This window comes from Panthera tigris, chromosome B1 (genome assembly GCF_018350195.1).
Source record: "Panthera tigris isolate Pti1 chromosome B1, P.tigris_Pti1_mat1.1, whole genome shotgun sequence".
Taxonomy (NCBI): domain Eukaryota; kingdom Metazoa; phylum Chordata; class Mammalia; order Carnivora; family Felidae; genus Panthera; species Panthera tigris.
Window position 1 is genome coordinate 95,132,811 of NC_056663.1, and position 19,372 is coordinate 95,152,182.

Sequence of the window (19,372 nt, forward strand, 5' to 3'; positions counted from 1 at the left end):
TCTCTCTGTTCTTTTCTCTATCAATGCATCTTTATTGATAGATAGTGTGAATGTGCCATAAGATCACAATTTGAAATTCATCCTTAATTATCATCAAAATTATGATACATCTTCTAGGGTTAACTTTAGTATATATTATTATTTCTTATCAAATATATATCATGTATCTCTAAGTATATATTCACACTATTCAATGGTATTAAGTTAGTAGCATATCTTCATGTTCTATAGCTTAGTGTGAAAATGTTAAATTTTTTATTTTTATCATTAGATATATATATATATATATATATATATATATATATATATATATATGTAATTTGATGGTATTATACTAGCAGCATATTTTCTATTAAGTAATTCTCAGACAATACACATATTGGTTCTTTGTTGCATTCCTTTTATAATTTTTCTCCTTTCTGTTTTCACAACTGAAATACAAGTTATACTTATGTCTTCTCAAACACATTAAAAATTGAACAACACAATTATATTTACAAGAAAAAAAGAAGATGCCATGCCTATATGTGATACTTTCTGTAAAACTTCACTGTCCAATATTGTAGCCATTAGCCACACCTAGCAATTTAAATTTAATTAATTAAAATGAAATAATAGTTAAAATTTATTTTCCCAGTTACAATAGCCACATTTCAGGTGCTCAGAAGCCACATGTGGCTAGTGGCTCCTATTCTGGACAGAGCATATACAGAACATTTTCCATTATCACAGAAATTTCTGTTAACAGTACTGATTTACAATTTTCATTACATAAGTCAATCTTTAGTATGTTTTGCTACTTCTCTTATTACCCTCCAAGAATGGATAAAGAAAATATGGTATATGCATATAATAGAATATTAGATTCCTAAAGAGAAGGAAATTCTGCAATATGTGACAACATGGGTGAGTCTTAAAGACATTATGCTAAGTGAAATAAGCCTGTCACAGAAAGATAAATACTGTATGATTCCACTTATATGATGTATCTAAAACTGTCAAATTCATAGAATCAGAGTGGAATGGTGTTTGACAGGGGCTGGGGGAATATAATGGGGAGTTACTAATCAAGTAGCATAAAATCTCAGTTTAGAAAGATGAATTACCTCTAGAGATCTGCTATATACAACACTGTACCTATAGTGAACAATAATTTATTTTACACTTAAAAATTTAAGAGGGTAGATCTCCTGTTTTTTGTTCTTACCACAATAAAATACTTAAAAAAAAAAAACAGAGCTATATCTGGCATGGTTCAGAGGGAAAACAAATGACAGATAATAAATTATTCTTTTACAATTGGAAAAAAAGTATTATCTTCCTTCCTACCTCTTTCTTTTTTTTATATTACCAATACATACATAGCCCCTATAAATTTTCCTACTTACTACCACTTTGAAATAATAGTGTTGGAACTATTTTACAATGTAGTATCAATAACGCAAATGTCCTCCAAATCAAAAAGTCTTTCATAACTTTTCCTTAAACAAAATACCCAATAGAGCTTGAGTCACTTTGTTATTTCCCCTTGTGCCAAAACTTAAATAACAAAACAAAGTAAAACAATCCTTCCTAATAGAGTGTGCAACCTTTTGTAAATTCCAGTTATATTCCTACTGGTGGTCCCTTGCTGAGATTTTGTTTCTAGAGTTGGAAAAGAACTCTGCAAAGGTTTGTTATGATTCCTATGGACAGGTCATTATTTCAGTTCTTAAATCCTGTATTTCTACCACTGTCAGCAACTTTATAATAGGCACTTGGCTTTTTCCTTGCTTATCTATTTTCTGAAAAGTTTGAAGTCAACAGACTACACATATGAAAAGCTGACAAAAGTTAGGGTTGTAGTGTATACTTATGGAACACACAAAAGATAACTGGCCAACGTATACACCAAACTTCTAATCTTGGCCTTCTTATCAATACACTCTTTGAGATATCCTTAACAGAAAGTTTACATCTTAATGCATTTCTTATTAGGAAAAAAGAGCTACATCATACTATTGTGTCTTCTTAATGATTAAAAAGAACCACCAAACATAAACCATGTACTTTAAATATGGAAACAAGAAAATAAAGCTAAGACTCTTAAAAGCAGTTGAGTGTGGAAATAAGGCTAGAGTGAAGAATAATGTGGAAAGGAATACTGTATTTAGCCTTAAAAGCACTTCAGGTGATTTTTAAACCATGTACATTTAACAAACAGCTTTTTAAAATAATAAACTTGAATATTGGGGGAAGATGGTGGCGTAGGAGGACGCTGGGCTCACTGCATCCTATGGATCACTTAGATTCCACCTACACCTGCCTAAATAACCCAGAAAACCACCAGAAGACTAGCAGAATGGAGTCCCTGGAGCCAAGCGCAGATGAGAGGCCCACGGAAGAGGGTAGGAAGGGCGGAGAGGCGGTGTGTGCTACACGGACTGGCGGGAGGGAGCCGGGGTGGAGGTGTAGCCCGCCTGGCAAAGCAGAGCTCCAGAGTCTGGCTTGCAAAAGCAGAGGGGCCGGACTGCGTGAGTTCTGATAGCCAGCGGGACTTAACATCTGGAAGGTTATAAATTAACAGCTCTGCTCAGAGAACAGGAGGGCTGGAAGACAATGGGAGGGAGAGTTGTTGAGCCCTGGACGACAGAGCTCAGCTTGACAGGGAGCCAGAGCCATCTCCCTCACCCATCCCCCAGCCAAAATCCCAAAGGGAACCAGTTCCTGCCAGGGAACTTGCTTGCACCGCACAAACACCCAACGCTGTGCTTCTGCGGATCCATCCCTCTGGCCAGTCTGACTCCCTCCCGGTGCCACAGGGCCCCTCCCGAAGTGGATATCTGAAGGAAAAGCGAGCTGAGCCTGCCCTTCCCACCCCTGTGCACCTTGCCAATCCACCCCAGCTAATACGCCAGATCCCTAGCACCACAAGCCTGGCAGTGTGCAGTAGCCCAGACGGGCCATGCCACCCCACAGTGAATCCCACCCCTAGGAGAGGGGAAGAGAAGGCATACACCAGTCTGACTGTGGCCCCAGCGGTGGGCTGGGGCAGACATCAGGTCTGACTGTGCCCCACCCACCAACACAAGTTATTCAAGACAGCACAGGGGAAGTGCCCCGCAGTCCCCCACCACACCAGGGACTATCCAAAATGACGAAACGGAAGAATTCCCCTCAGAAAAACGTCCAGGAAATAACAACAGCTAACAAACTGATCAAAAATGATTTAAACAATATAACAGAAAGTGAATTTAGAATAATAGTCATAAAATTAATCGCTGGGCTTGAAAACAGTATAAAGGACAGCAGAGAATCTATTGCTACAGAGATCAAGGAACTAAGGAACAGCCAGGAGGAGCTAAAAAATGCTATTAATGAGCTGCAAAATAAAATGGAGACAACCATGGCCCGGACTGAAGAGGCAGAGGAGAGAATAAGTGAACTAGAAGATAAAATTATGGAAAAAAGAAGAAGCTGAGAAAAAGATAAAAAATATCCAGGAGTATGAGGGGAAAATTAGAGAACTAAGTTGATGCACTAAAGAGAAATAATCTACACATAATTGGTATTCCAGAGGAGGAAGAGAGAGGGAAAGGTGCTGAAGGTGTACTTGAAGAAATAATAGCTGAGAACTTCCCTGATCTGGGGAAGGAAAAAGGCATTGAAATCCAAGAGGCACAGAGATCTCCCTTCAGACGTAACTTGAATCGATCTTCTGCATGACATATCATAGTCAAACTGGCAAAATGCAAGGATAAAGAGAAAATTCTGAAAGCAGCTAGGGATAAACGTGCTCTAACATATAAAGGGAGACCTATAAGACTTGTGACCGATCTCTCTACTGAAACTTGGCAGGCCAGAAAGGAATCGCAGGAGATCTTCAATGTGATGAACAGAAAAAATATGCAGCCGAGAATCCTTTATCCAGCAAGTCTGTCATTTAGAATAGAAGGAGAGATAAAGGTCTTCCCAAACAAACAAAAACTGAAGGAATTCGTCACCACTAAACCAGCCCTACAAGAGATCCTGAGGGGGATCCTGTGAGACAAAGTACCAGAGACATCGCTACAAGCATGAAACCTACAGACATCACAATGACTCTAAACCCATATCTTTCTATAATAACACTGAATGTAAATGGACTAAATGCGCCAACCAAAAGACATAGGGTATCAGAATGGATAAAAGAAACAAGACCCACCTATTTTCTGTCTATGAGAGACTCATTTTAGACCTGAGGACACCTTCAGATTGAGAGTGAGGGGATGGAGAACTATTTATCATGTCACTGGAAGTCAAAAGAAAGCAGGAGTAGCCATACTTATATCAGACAAACCAGACTTTAAATTAAAGGCTGTAACAAGAGATGAAGAAGGGCATTATATAATAATCACAGGGTCTATCCATCAGGAAGAGCTAACAGTTATAAATGTCTATGTGCCAAATACAGGAGCCCCCAAATATATAAAACAATTACTCACACACATAAGCAAATTATTGATAAGAATATGATAATTGCAGGGGAATTTAACACTCCACTTACAGAAATGGATAGATCATCTAGACACACGGTCAATAAAGAAACAAGGGCCCTGAATGATACATTGGATCAGATGGACTTGACAGATGTATTTAGAACTCTGCATCCCAAAGCAACAGAATATACTTTCTTCTCGAGTGCACATGAAACCTTCTCCAAGATGGATCACATAATGGGTCACAAAACAGCCCTTCGTAAGTATACAAGAATTGAGATCATACTATGCATACTCTCAGACCACAATGCTATGAAGCTTGAAATCAACCACAGGAAAAAAGTCTGGAAAACCTCCAAAAGCATGGAGGTTAAAGAACACCCTACTAAAGAATGAATGGCTCAACCAGGCAATTAGAGAAGAAATTTAAAAATATATGGAAACAAACGAAAATGAAAATACAACAATCCAAATGCTTTGGGATGCAGCGAAGGCAGTCCTGAGAGGAAAATACACTGCAATCCAGGCCTATCTCCAGAAACGAGAAAAATTCCAAATACAAAATCTAACCACACACCTAAAGGAAATAGAAGCAGAACAGCAAAGACAGGCTAAACCCAGCAGAAGAAGGGAAATAATAAAGATCAGAGTAGAAATAAACAATATAGAATCTAAAAAAACTGTAGAGCAGATCAATGAAACCAAGAGTTGGTGTTTTGAAAAAATAAACAAAATTGATTAACCTCTAGCCAGGCTTCTCAAAAAGAAAAGGGAGATGACCCAAATAGATAAAATCATGAATGAAAATGGAATTATTACAACCAATCCCTCAGAAATACAAGCAATTATCAAGGAATACTATGAAAAATTATATGCCAACTAACTGGACAACCTGGAAGAAATGGACAAAGTCCTAAACACTCACACGCTTCCAAAACTCAATCAGGAGGAAATAGAAAGCTTGAACAGACCCATAACCAGAGAAGAAATTGAATCGGTTATCAAAAATCTCCCAACAAATAAGAGTCCAGGACCAGATGGCTTTCCAGGGGAGTTCTACCAGACGTTTAAAGCACAGATAATACCTATCCTTCTCAAGCTATTCCAAGAAATAGAAAGGGAAGGACAACTTCCAGACTCATTCTATGAAGCCAGTATTACTTTGATTCCCAAACCAGACAGAGACCCAGCAAAAAAAGAGAACTACAGGCCAATATCCCTGATGAATATGGATGCAAAAATTCTCAATAAGATACTAGAAAATCGAATTCAACAGCATATAAAAATAATTATTTACCATGATCAAGTGGGATTCATTCCTGGGATGCAGGGCTGGTTGAACATTCGCAAATCAATCAACGTGATACATCACATTAATAAAAGAAAAGAAAAGAACCATATGATGCTGTCAATCGATGCAGAAAAGGCATTTGACAAAATTCAGCACCCTTTCTTAATAAAAACCCTCGAGAAAGTCGGGAAAGAAGGAACACACTTAAACATCATAAAAGCCATTTATGAAAAGCCCACAGCTCATATCATACTCAATGGGGAAAAACTGAGAGCTTTTTTCCTGAGATCAGGAACGCGACAGGGATGTCCACTTTCATCGCTGTTGTTTAACATAGTGTTGGAAGTTCTAGCATCAGCAATCAGACAACAAAAGGAAATCAAAGGCATCAAAATTGGCAAAGGTGAAGTTAAGCTTTCACTTTTTGCAGATGACATGATATTATACATGGAAAACCCAAAAGACTCCACCAAAAGTCTGCTAGAACTGATACATGAATTCAGCAAAGTTGCAGGATACAAAATCAATGTACAGAAATCAGTTGCATTCTTATACACTAATAATGAAGCAACCGAAAGACAAATAAAGAAACTGATCCCATTCACAATTGCACCAAGAAGCATAAAATACCTAGGGATAAATCTAACCAAAGATGTAAAAGATCTGTATGCTAAAAACTATAGAAAGCTTATGAAGGAAATTGAAGAAGATATAAAGAAATGGAAAGACATTCCCTGCTTATGGATTGGAAGAATAAATATTGTCAAAATGTCAATACTACCCAAAGCTATCCACACATTCAATGCAATCCCAATCAAAATTGCACCAGCATTCTTCTCAAAGCTAGAACAAGCAATCCTAAAATTCATATGGAACCACAAAAGGCCCCGAATAGCCAAAGTAATTGTGAAGAAGAAGACCAAAGCAGGAGGCATCACAATCCCAGACTTTAGCCTCTACTACAAAGCTGTCATCATCAAGACAGCATGGTATTGGCACAAAAACAGACACATAGACCAATGGAAGAGAATAGAAACTCCAGAACTAGACCCACAAACATACAGCCAACTAACTTTGACAAAGCAGGAAAGAAGATCCAATGGAAAAAAGACAATCTCTTTAACAAATGGTGCTGGGAGAACTGGACAGCAACATGCAGAAGGTTGAAACTAGACCACTGTCTCACACCATTCACAAAAATAAATTCAAAATGGATAAAGGACCTGAATGTGAGACAGGAAACCATCAAAACCCTAGAGGAGAAAGCAGGAAAAGACCTCTCTGACCTCAGCTGCAGCAATTTCTTACTTGACACATCCCCAAAGGCAAGGGAATTAAACACAAAAATGAATTACTGGGACCTTATGAAGATAAAAAGCTTCTGAACTGCAAAGGAAACAATCAACAAAACTAAAAGGCAACCGACAGAATGTGAAAAGATATTTGCAAATGACATATCAGACAAAGGGTTAGTATCCAAAATCTATAAAGAGCTCATCAAACTCCACACCCAAAAAACAAATAATCCAGTGAAGAAATGGGCAGAAGACATGAATAGACACTTTTCTGAAGAAGACATCCAGATGGCCAACAGGCACATGAAAAGATGCTCAACGTCACTCCTCATCAGGGAAATACAAATCAAAATCACACTCAGATATCACCTCATGCCAGTCAGAGTGGCCAAAATGAACAAATCAGGAAACTATGTGGAGAAACGGGAGAGGATGTGGAGAAACGGGAACCCTCTTATACTGTTGGTGGGAATGCAAATTGGTGCAGCCACTCTGGAAAACAGTGTGGAGGTTCCTCAAAAAATTAAAAATAGATCTACCCTATTACCCAGCAAAAGCACTTCTAGGAATTTACCCAAGGGATACAGGAGTACTGATGTATAGGGGCACTTGTACCCCAAAGTTTATAGCAGCACTCTCAACAACAATAGCCAAATTATGGAAAGAGCCTAAATGTCCATCAACTGATGAATGGATAAAGAAATTGTGGTTTATATACACAATGGAGTACTAGGTGGCAATGAGAAAGAATGAAATATGGCCCTTTGTAGCAACATGGATGGAACTGGGGAGTGAGCAAGGGCACATGGAAAACAACAAGCCTTATTAATGACCTACCCATAAACCATCCAAACCAGTGATTCATTAAAAAAAAAAAAATAGCCTCATGCACATCAACCCTACTCAAGCCCTTACACTTTCTTATTTTGCTTCTTTTTCCCATAACTTCAAAGAAGATAAAGGTTAAACACCAAGTATATAAATATTCAAATTTCTGAAAACATTTAAACCTGCCTTTAAAAGACACAGTCATTTTAACACAAAGGTCAATTTGATTGAGTAGAAATTTGTAGTACTCACTGCAAATGCATCAGCACTGGAAAGCAGTAGGACTAGATGCTGTCCATGCCTAAGTGAATAAAGAGAATCATAATGATAAAGTTGAAATTAGGCTCAATAATTCAGGCATTTTCAAATTAAAATGGCATCCAATTTTCATTTTTATCTAATCTTATTCTTGATTTTCCAGTAGCTCATTCTCAGAAAACTGCAGGCTGCTTAACAGATTGAAGTTACAAGCAAGTGATGATGGGGACACAGAGTACTTGCATTTACAAAGTAAAAGGAAGAGGTTTGGGTTTTCCACTTGTGTAGATTATATAAATCTCTTCAACTTATAAAAAACCTACTAAACACTGTCCATAAATCTAAACTTCATCTAAATTTTCAGCTCTATTTCTATTAACAGCAGAAGTTAATTCTTAGATAAAAAGAACATCAATTTCAGGATGAGGTGTTTGGATTCATGTTAATAATGTTCAGCACACTGTACATGATATGCTAAAGTACTCCACTCACAAAATAGTCAGAGATGGCAATGTAACAGCATCTACCCAACCCAGTCAATTTATTGCCCTTCACATAAGAGATAGGTGTATTTCAGCCAACTACATACTTGCCCAATGTTATATTTAATAAGTTCAGAAGCTAAACTTGCCTCATCAAATATCTTAAGGAATGAATATCTTGAAAGTATCTCTTAAGGATTCAGATTCCCCCTGTCCCCCCGCCAAAAGAATTCAGGTTCCCAGTCATGACATTTTTAAAATTAAAAATTAAGATTATATTAGTAGTGTTCAAAGTTAGTAACATAAGCTAATTAAATTGCAGAATTTTAAATTTTGATTTCTTTAAAATTAATTACATACTTAATTCATTTTTAATAATGGGCAAAAAATGTCACTCAATTTAACCCTGTTTGACCCCAAATTTTAAATTTCTTACAATGATGTATACTATTACGTATTTTATTTTCTGTATATTATGATGTTTTGACATCTTAAAAAAAAAAAAAAAAAATTTCTGTTTGGAGAGAGATTGCCCCTCCCTGGGCTAGCCAATTCTTAGAGATAGCTGAGGGCCCAGCTGGGAACATGTCTTTGATATGCACACTAATCCAAAGGTATACGTCCTTTATCTGGCCATACAACTCAGGAGGAAATGTTCCTATACCTTAATCATCCAGGGCCAGGTACAAGGCAACTAGGGACCACTCTTAGAGCTTAGAGCTCACCAAAAGTATTCAAACTAATCAATCCTAAACTGTTTTCCCTGTTCTGCCTTGCCTTTCTCTCAGAAACTCCAATAAAGGCAGTGACTTGGGTGCTCTCCTACCTCTTGCCCTTTCAGCCTCCCAATCCATGCTAGTGTTTTCCCATGTAGCCCTTCATGGCATGGCATGGCATGCCTCCTGTTTCTAGGACCTATGCATATAATAAACTTAGTTTTCCTGAGAATCTCCTGTGTCTCCTCTTGTGGCCACAGTTGACTGACCATCACATAAAAGAACATAGAACATGATGTTTCATTTGTTTTCCTGTTTTCTACAGGCAGAATTACTGATGATTGTCCATAAATATCTATTCTCCCCTGCTACCTTTTTATAATAGATATCACTAGGTTTACCTAACCTGTGATTTCCTGGCAAGCAGAGAAATTTCCCAGCACTCCCTGAACATAGATATAGCCTAAGTGGCTAGGTTTTTGGCCAAACTTAACACATAGATAAGAAATAAAATTTGTTTTTGTTAATCTAAAAGGCAGAACTAGGACCAACATCTAGCAAATGTATAGATGTGAGTTTCAATTAAAAATAGAAAATTATTTTCTAATATTGACACTCTTTAGAAACTACTGCACTTCCAACACTAGATCTGCTTTTCCTTCTTTTTATTATCATTATGTTTTGTTTTGAGAGAGAGAAAGAATATGCACACACGAGTGGGGAAGGGACAGAGGGAGAGGCAGAGAGAGAAGCTTAAGCAGGCTCCATGCCCAGTGTGGATCCCCACACCGAGCTCAATCTCACAACCTTGAGATCATGATCTGAGTTGAAATCAAGAGTCAGACACTCAACTGACTGAGCCACCCAGGTGCCCCATAGATGTGCTTCTCAAAGGTTGGATAATGTCCTCCACCAACAAATGGAAGGAGAGATTTCTGAATTGAATAAAAGTACTGAATAGATGACCTTCAAAGTTTCTTCCAGCCTAATATCCTGCAATTACATATTAGGTAGGAAAAGGAAAGTTGGGAGGAGGATGAGAAAATGGGAGGCAAGATAAAAAAGGTCTGGAGGGGGGCGCCTGGGTGGCTCAGTTGGTTGAGCGTCCAACTTCGGCTCAGGTCATGATCTCACGGTTCATGGGTTCAAGCCCCGCGTCCGGCTCTGTGCTGACAGCTCAGAGCCTGGAGCCTGCTTCAGATTCTGTCTCCCTCTCTCTCTGCCCCTCCCCCACTCACACTCTGTCTCCGTCTCAAAAATAAATAAACATTAAAAAAATTAAAAAAAAAAAAAAAAAGGTCTGGAGGGCACCTGAGTTGCTCAGTTAAGCATCTGACCTTGGCTTAGGTCATGATCTCATGGGTCATGGGTTCAAGCCCTGTGTCAGGCTCTGTGCTGACAGCTCAGAGCCTGGAGCCTACTTCAGATTCTGTATCTCCCTCTCTCTCTGCCCTCCCTCGCTCACGCTCTCTCTTTTTCTTTCTTTCCTTCTCTCTGTCTCTCTCTCTCTCCCAAATAAAAATAAAACATTAAAATTTGTAATTTATAACCAAGGAATAGGTTACTGGGAAATACATCTGAATAATTAGAAAAAAATTATTTTAATTATCATTTTTATACAACACCAAGTTTCACAGGTCTCCCCCCTCCCCAAAAAACAGGATAACCATAACATCTTTCAAACAAATATGTTTGAAAATCTAGAGAGCAAGCTCCAGATTCAGAGTATAGATATAAAATTATATCTCATGGTCTGAAATTAATTTGACTGGAATTGAAAATTCCTTTCATTCATCATTTTTGGTAGCAGTTTTAGACTGCTTGATTGATTCATGTTACAATCATGAAGTAACTTACTAAATTGACAACATGATGTCTCTTGACTTTTGCCATACTTATATTTACATCTCCCCTAGATTCTGTCACTTTATAAACATCTTAATGGTTCTCTCCAATTTATTAATAAGTTAATTAAAGCAAATAACATAATTTACTTATCATGCCATCTTTGCACTATCTCTACTGCCTAACACAATGCCATTGTTATAAGTGGGCCTCAGAAATACTTTTATTCAACGATCATTTATTGAGGCCCTACTCTATACCTGCCAATGCTCAGGGCACTGGAGATGATACAGCGCTGTGGTTAAGAGTGCAGGCTTCTAAGATGAATGAATCTAGGTTTGAATCCCTGCTCTGCCACTTAGTCTATCTCAGTTTCTTTCCTTCTTTTTTTAATTTTTTTTACATTTATTTATTTTTGATAAAGAGAGACAGAGCACAAGTCGGGGAGGGCAGAGAGAGAAGGAGACACAGAATGCAAAGTAGGCTCCAGGATCTGAGCTGTCAGCACAGAGCCCGACCTGGGGCCCAAACTCACAAACTGCGAGATCATGACCTGAGGCGAAGTCAGACACTCAACCAACTGAGCCACCCAGACGCCCCTATCTCAGTTTCTTATACCTCAGTTTCCTCACCTGTAAAATGGGCAAAATAATAATACCTTCTTCCCAGGTGAAAACTGAATAAGATAATATATGTAATGTGATTAGCATTGTCTAGCATATGGTAAATCCTCAATAAATGCTATTTATAAGTCAATCACATAGCATATATAAAATAATGTCAATAATATAACCATTCATATTATAATCTATGTGCTATAATTCATTGGATAAAAGTTCCATGAAGAAAGGATATTTGCCTATTTTAAATAAATTAATCAGTAATCAACACATTTTTTTACATTAAAATGATTTAATTTTCTTTGTTATGGACATTTGTTTCAAGAATTAGAAACTACATGGAAGAATGCTCTATTAAGATTAAATGAAGTATGACTTCTAACATATCAAGATAATATAATTCCTTCCAGGATCCTGTCTTATAAAGGTAAGGTCTGTTATATAGGCAATAACTACTTAAAGTAAAAATCAACAATACAAGAAACAACAGATGTTGCCGAAGATATGGAGAAAAAGGAACCCTCTTGCACTGTTGGAGAGAATGTAAACTGGTGAAGCCAGTCTGGAAAACAGTATGGAGCTTCCTCAAGAAGTTAAAAATAGAACTACCTGGGGCGCCTGGGTGGCTAAGCTGGTTGAGGTCTGACTCTTGATTTTGGCTCAGGTCAAGATCCCAGGGTCATGGGAACAAGCCCCACAAAGGGCTCTGCACTGAATATGGAGCCTGCTTAAGATTCTCTCTCTCTTTCTCTCTCTCTCTCTCTCCCTGCCCCTCACCCTTGCTGATACTCTCTCTCTAAAATAAAAAAATAAAAATAAATAGAACTACTCTACACAATCCAATCACACTACTGGGTTTTTACCCAAAGAATACAAAAGCACTGGGGTGCCTGACTATGGCTCAGTTGATTGAGCATCCGACTTCAGCTCAGGTCATGATCTCTCTGTCCGTGGGTTCGAGCCCCATGTCGGATTCTGGGCTGACAGCTTGGAGCCTGAAGCCTGCTTCTGATTCTGTGTCTCCCCTCTCTCTGCCCCTCCCCTGCTTGTACTCTGTCTCTCTCTCTCAAAAATAAACATTAAAAAAATTAAAAGAAAAAAAGAATACAAAAACACCAATTTAAAGGGATACATGCCCCCCTATGCTTATTGCAACATTATTTACAATAGCCAAATTATGGAAGCAGTCCAAATGTCCACTGATTGGTGAGTGGATAAAGTGGTGTGTGTGTGTGTGTGTGTGTGTGTGTGTGTGTGTATAATTCAATATTACTCAGCCATAAAAAAGAATGAAATCATTTGCAAGAATAAAATCCTTGCCATTTGGATGGAGCTAGAGAGTATTATGCTAAGTGAACTAAGTCAGAGAAAGACAATATCATATGGTTTCTTTCATGTGGAATTTAAGAAAACAAAACAAATGAGAAAAAGGGAAAAAGAAGACAGAGAAAGAGAAACAAGCCAAGAAACAGACTCTTAATTACACAAACTGATGATCACCAGAGGGGAGATGGGGTGACGGAATGGATGGAATAGGTGTTGGGGATTAAGGAGTGTACTTGTCATGATGAGCACTGAGTGATGTATGGAATTGCTGAATGACTATATTAAACACCTAAAGCTAATATAACACTATGTTATATTTAACTGGAATTAAAATACTTAAAAAAAAACTACTTACAGTAAAATGCCTACCTCTCTACATAATCTAAATAATAAAATCTTTAAAGCGACAATAAATTGGTGAGTTCATTAAACATGCCTGTTAGATACTCAGAGACATCTTTAACACATAAGAACTTGGAAAACCCAAAATGATAAACTCCTGATTTTCTTATTAATCTTGGGACAGTATAAGACAAATGCATTTAACAGAAGAAATTAAAATATTAGTAATTCCAATCTTATCTTTCCCTACAACATATTTTAGTAGTCCTTGGTGTATGGCAAATGGTTTATGCACATTTGTTTTCCATTGAGTATTCTAGAAAATTTGTGAAAATTCAGGGTTGCAGATAGAAAAGAAGAAAGAAAAATGAAAAACTTAAATAACCCACAAGGATTTATATTTAAGAATTATATAATGACTGTACTGGAGATGTGGAAATATAATGGACACCAGTCACTTCTATCACATTTTCTTTCTCCTTTTTTTCAAAAGCCCTATAGCCTTTGAAGAACTGCTCCTTACCTTTAAACTTTGTGATTCAGACAGGGCTGCCAACTACAATATCACAGCCTCTTTACATACTGAAGTGGGAAGAAGAAATCTGTTTCCTTTATAGTGGCTAAATTAGGATTACTGCAAATTTCAATTGCCTGAGTCATCTCCGTCACCACCACCTCATAAGAGAAGCCTCTACAGGGGACGGGGCCCAACATGGCAGAGAAGTAGGGGGGATCCATAGTTCCCACGTCTCTCAAACAAAGAGGTGTAGAAGCCAAACGACTTTGAACACCAGAGCCTGGGAGGAAAAGAGACTGAATCTACTAGGAAGAAAACAGGAAAGCTGGAAAAAAAGATAGGCGGGTAACTGAACTGGGGGAGATTAAAAAAAAGGCCACGTAGGCATGGAGGAGTAGGACCCCTTTCTGCAGAGAGACAAAGGGAAGAGAAAGAGCGGCTAGGGAAGTGCAGGACCGTATCTGGACAGGAGAAAGACCTCAGATTGAGACTGAGAGGAAACCGATCTCTAACTGTGGGACTTTCTTTGGACGGGGGATGGCTCCTTGTTCCGCAACTGGGGCGGAGGGAAGCCAGGCCTGGGTGTGGTGGTAGGTCAGCGGTTCAGTCCGCAGTTGGAGAAAGTGGTTCCCTCCCTGGAGGGCTGCGGGATAGTACAGAACCTGCCTGTGTCCGCCATCCCCAGGCGCAGTGGCTGGGCCGAGGGCGACGTCTGCAGGAGGAAAACAACGCCGTTTCCCTGGAGTGCTGCGGGAAAAGACAAAGGCTGCCTGCATCCACCACCCCAGGGACTCTTGGGGAGGGTGGCAGCTCAGTCCATAGTAGGAGAAGGCGGTCCTCCCTGAAGTGCAGTGGCACAGACAAAGCCAGCCAGGACCACATATCAGGCCTCACTGAGAGGTGCTTCCCCAGCGCCAGAGCACATGGAGCAGGACTTTGAATTCTAGCCAAGCGTAGGGTCGGGGGCTTGGCAGAGTGAGAAGGACCATCCCGTCTATGCCCACGGCAGTGAGGACGACTCAAACTGAGGTCACCTTGTCTAGCTCTGTGGAAAAGAGACTGGGGAATCACCATTCCACCCCACCACCACCGCCAAGGCGGAGCGTCAGGGATCACTCCCAGGGCCCATTGTGGAGGTAGGCTCAGATTACGCCAAACCACACCCCCTTGTACTGGGTAACTGTATATCCACCAAAGCAGCACAGACCCTGCGGATAGCTATTACCTACAAGCAATGCAGCATTTCCTGGATTAACTCTAGGTCAATTCTGGATATATAGATATATTCTCCTCCCCACCCCCATTTCTCCTCCTTATCTCTTCCCTCTCCTAGGCTGGTTACTCTGGTTATTGGTCTGTCAAAACAGACATATTTAATCCATTTTCTTGATACATGTTCTACACCTCCTTCGATACACTCCTTTCTCTCTCTCTCTGAAATAATCAAGCCATATATTTTCTCTGTCTGGGCAACTTTATCTTCATTTCCTTTTCCCTGCCTCCTTCTTTATTTTCCTTTCTCTCTCCCTCTGGATTAAGACTTTTCGTCTCTCTGCTGAACCAATGTTTATTTTTTCTTCCCACCCCCCTTCCCCACTCCTGTCATTTCTCTCTTTGTATGTGCTCTTCCATCAGCACCACCTCCACCCTCTGCTTTACTTGTGGTTGGTGTTTTGGGGTTTTTTGTTTTTGTTTGTGTGCTTGCGTGTTTTTGTCTCCTGTTTGTCTATCTGTTTTCCTTTACAGAGCTACTCCAAGGAACATATCAAAGCACATGTGGTGGAGGGGCCAAAATATTACTATGAGTAGGGTGATAAAATAACCAAGGTCACACCAACAGAGAGCAAGTAACAATCCCTGAAAAAACACCTCCTGAAGGGCCAGATCTTGGACAGTGTATGACCCTCCTTTAATATAGCAGTGCTTGAAGGTACAGAGCATACAACAAGCTTTTAAAACACATAAGGACAGAAAACTAGCCAAAATGACCAAATGGAAGAATTCTCCTCAAAAGAAATTCCAGGAAATAGCGACAGGTAACGAATTGATCAAAAATGATTTAAGTGCTATAATGGAACAAGAATTTAGAATAATAGTCATAAAATTAATCGCTGGGCTGGAAAAAAGCATAGAGGACAACAGAGTCTATTGCTACAGAGACGAAGGGACTAAAAAATAGTCATGATGAATTTAAAAATGCTATACATGAGGTGCAAAATAAAATGGAGGTGGCCACAGCACGGATTGAAGAGGCAAAGGAGAGAATAGATGATTTAGACGATAAATTATGGAAAAAGAGGAAGCTGAGGAAAAGAGAGATAAAAAAATCCAGCAGTACGAGAGGAGAATTACAGAACAAAGTGACGCAACCAAATGAAACAATATCCGTATAATAGGAATTCCAGAAGAGGAAGAGAGAGAGAAAGGGGCTGAACGTGTACTTGAAGAAATCATAGCTGAGAACTTCCCTGATCTGGGGAAGGAAAAAGGCATTGAAATCCAAGAGGCACAGAGATCTCCCTTCAGACATAACTTGAATCCATCTTCTGCATGACATATCATAATCAAACTGGCAAAATACAAGGATAAAGAGAAAATTCTGAAAGCAGCTAGGGATAAACAGGCCTTAACATACAAAGGTAGACACATAAGGATAGTAGCAGACCTATCTACTGAAACTTGGCAGGCCAGAAAGGAATCGCAGGAAATCTTCAATGTGATGAACAGAAAAAAATGCAGCTGAGAATCCTTTACCCAACAAGTCTGTCATTTAGAATAGAAGGAGAGACAAAGGTTTTCCCAAACAAACAAAAACTGAAGGAATTCATCACCACTAAACCAGCCCTACAAGAGATCCTAAGGGGGATTCTGTGAGTGAAATGTTGCAAGGACCACAAAGTACCAGAGACACTACTATAAGCAAGAAACCTATAGATATCACAATAAGTGTAAACCCATATCTTTCAATAATAACACTGAATGTAAATGGACTAAATGCTCCAACCAAAAGACAAAGGGTATCAGAATGGATAAAAAAACAAGACCCATCTATATGGTGTCGACAGAGACTAATTTTAGACCTGAGGACACCTTCAGATTGAAAGGGGATGGAGAACTATCTGTCATGCTACTGGAAGTCAAAAGAAAGCTGGAGTAGCCATACTTATATCAAACAAACTAGACTTTAAATTAAAGGCTGGAACAAGAGATGAAGAAGGGCATTATATAATAATTACAGGGTCTATCCAGCAGGAAGAGTTAACAATTATAAATGTCTACACACTGAATTCAGGAGCCCCAAAGTATATAAAACAATTACTCACAAACATAAGCAACGTTATTGATAGAACATGGTAATTGCAGGATACTTTAATACCCTACTTACAGCAATGGATACAACATCTAGACACAGGATCAATAAAGACAAGGGCCCTGAATGATACATTGGATCAGATGGACTTGACAGATGTATTTAGAACTCTGCATCCCAAAGCAACAGAATATACTTTCTTGAGTGCACATGGAACATTCTCCAAGATAGGTCACATACTGGGTCACAAAACAGCCCTTCATAAGTATACAAGAATTGAGATCACACCATGCACACTTTAAGACCACAATGCTATGAAACTTGAAATCAACCACAGGAAAAAGTCTGGAAAACCTCCAAAAGCATGGAGGTTAAAGAACACCCTACTAAAGAATGAATGGCTCAACCAGGCAATTAGAGAAGAAATTAAAAAATATATGGAAACAAATGAAAATGAACATACAACAATCCAAACGCTTTGGGATGCAGTGAAGGCAGTCCTGAGAGGAAAATACATTGCAATCCAGGCCTATCTCCAGAAACAAGAAAAATCCCAAATACGAAATCTAACAGCACACCTAAAGGAAATAGAAGCAGAACAGCAAAGGCACCCCAAACCCAGCAGAAGAAGGGAAATAATAAAGATCAGAGCAGAAATAAACAATATGGAATCTAAAAAAACTGTAGAGCAGATCAATGAAACCAAGAGTTGGTGTTTTGAAAAAATAAACAAAATTGATTAACCTCTAGCCAGGCTTCTCAAAAAGAAAAGGGAGATGACCCAAATAGATAAAATCATGAATGAAAATGGAATTATTACAACCAATCCCTCAGAAATACAAGCAATTATCAAGGAATACTATGAAAAATTATATACCAACAAACTGGACAACCTGGAAGAAATGGACAAAGTCCTAAGTACCCCCACACTTCCAAAACTCAAACAGGAAGAAATAGAAAACTTGAACAGACCCATAACCAGAGAAGAAATTGAATCAGTTATCAAAAATCTCCCAACAAATAAGAGTCCAGGACCAGATGGCTTCCCTGGGGAATTCTACCAGATGTTTAAAGCAGAGATAATACCTATCCTTCTCAAGCTGTTCCAAGAAATAGAAAGGGAAGGAAAACTTCCAGACTCATTCTATGAAGCCAGCATTACTTTGATTCCCAAACCAGACAGAGACCCAGCAAAAAAAAAAAGGCCAATATCCCTGATGAATATGGATGCAAAAATTCTCAATAAGATACTAGCAAATCGAATTCAACAGCATATAAAAATAATTATACACCATGATCAAGTGGGATTCATTCCTGGGATGCAGGGCTGGTTGAACATTCGCAAATCAATCAACGTGATACATCACATTAATAAAAGAAAAGAAAAGAATCATATGATCCTGTCAATCCATGCAGAAAAAGCATTTGACAAAATTCAGCATCTTTCTTAATAAAAACCCTCGAGAAAGTCGGGATAGAAGGAACACACTTAAACATCATAAAAGCCATTTATGAAAAGCCCACAGCTCATATCATACTCAATGGGGAAAAACTGAGAAATTTCCCCCTGAGGATCAGGAACACAACAGGGATGTCCACTTTCACCGCTGTTGTTTAACATAGTGTTGGAAGTTCTAGCTTCAGCAATCAGACAACAAAAGGAAATCAAAGGCATAAAAATTGGCAAAGATGAGGTCAAGCTTTCACTTTTTTGCAGATGACATGATATTATACATGGAAAACCCAATAGACTCCACCAAAAGTCTGCTAAAACTGATACATGAATTCAGCAAAGTCACAGTGTACAAAATTAGTGTACAGAAATCAACTGCATTCCTATACACTAATAATGAAGCAACAGAAAGACAAATAAAGAAACTGATCCCATTCACAATTGCACCAAGAAGCATAAAATACCTAGGAATAAACCTAACCAAAGATGTAAAAGATCTGTATGCTGAAAACTATAGAAAGCTTATGAAGGAAATTGAAGAAAATATAAAGAAATGGAAAACATTCCATACTCATGAATTGGAAGAATAAATATTGTTAAAATGTCAATACTACCCAAAGCTATCTACACAT

The 19,372-nt window shown here is 38.6% G+C and overlaps 1 protein-coding gene across 8 annotated transcripts in view; it reads right to left on the minus strand.

Moving 5' to 3' along the window:
* The window catches only part of CB1H4orf33 (chromosome B1 C4orf33 homolog), a 119,726-nt gene that overhangs the window by 20,821 nt on the left and 79,533 nt on the right, over positions 1-19,372 (minus strand). For all 8 annotated transcript variants that reach the window (XR_006216778.1, XR_006216777.1, XR_006216781.1 and 5 more), the window contains exon 8: positions 8,124-8,172. The gene's annotated coding sequence lies outside the window, so the exon portion shown is untranslated. The remainder of the gene's footprint in view (positions 1-8,123; positions 8,173-19,372) is intronic.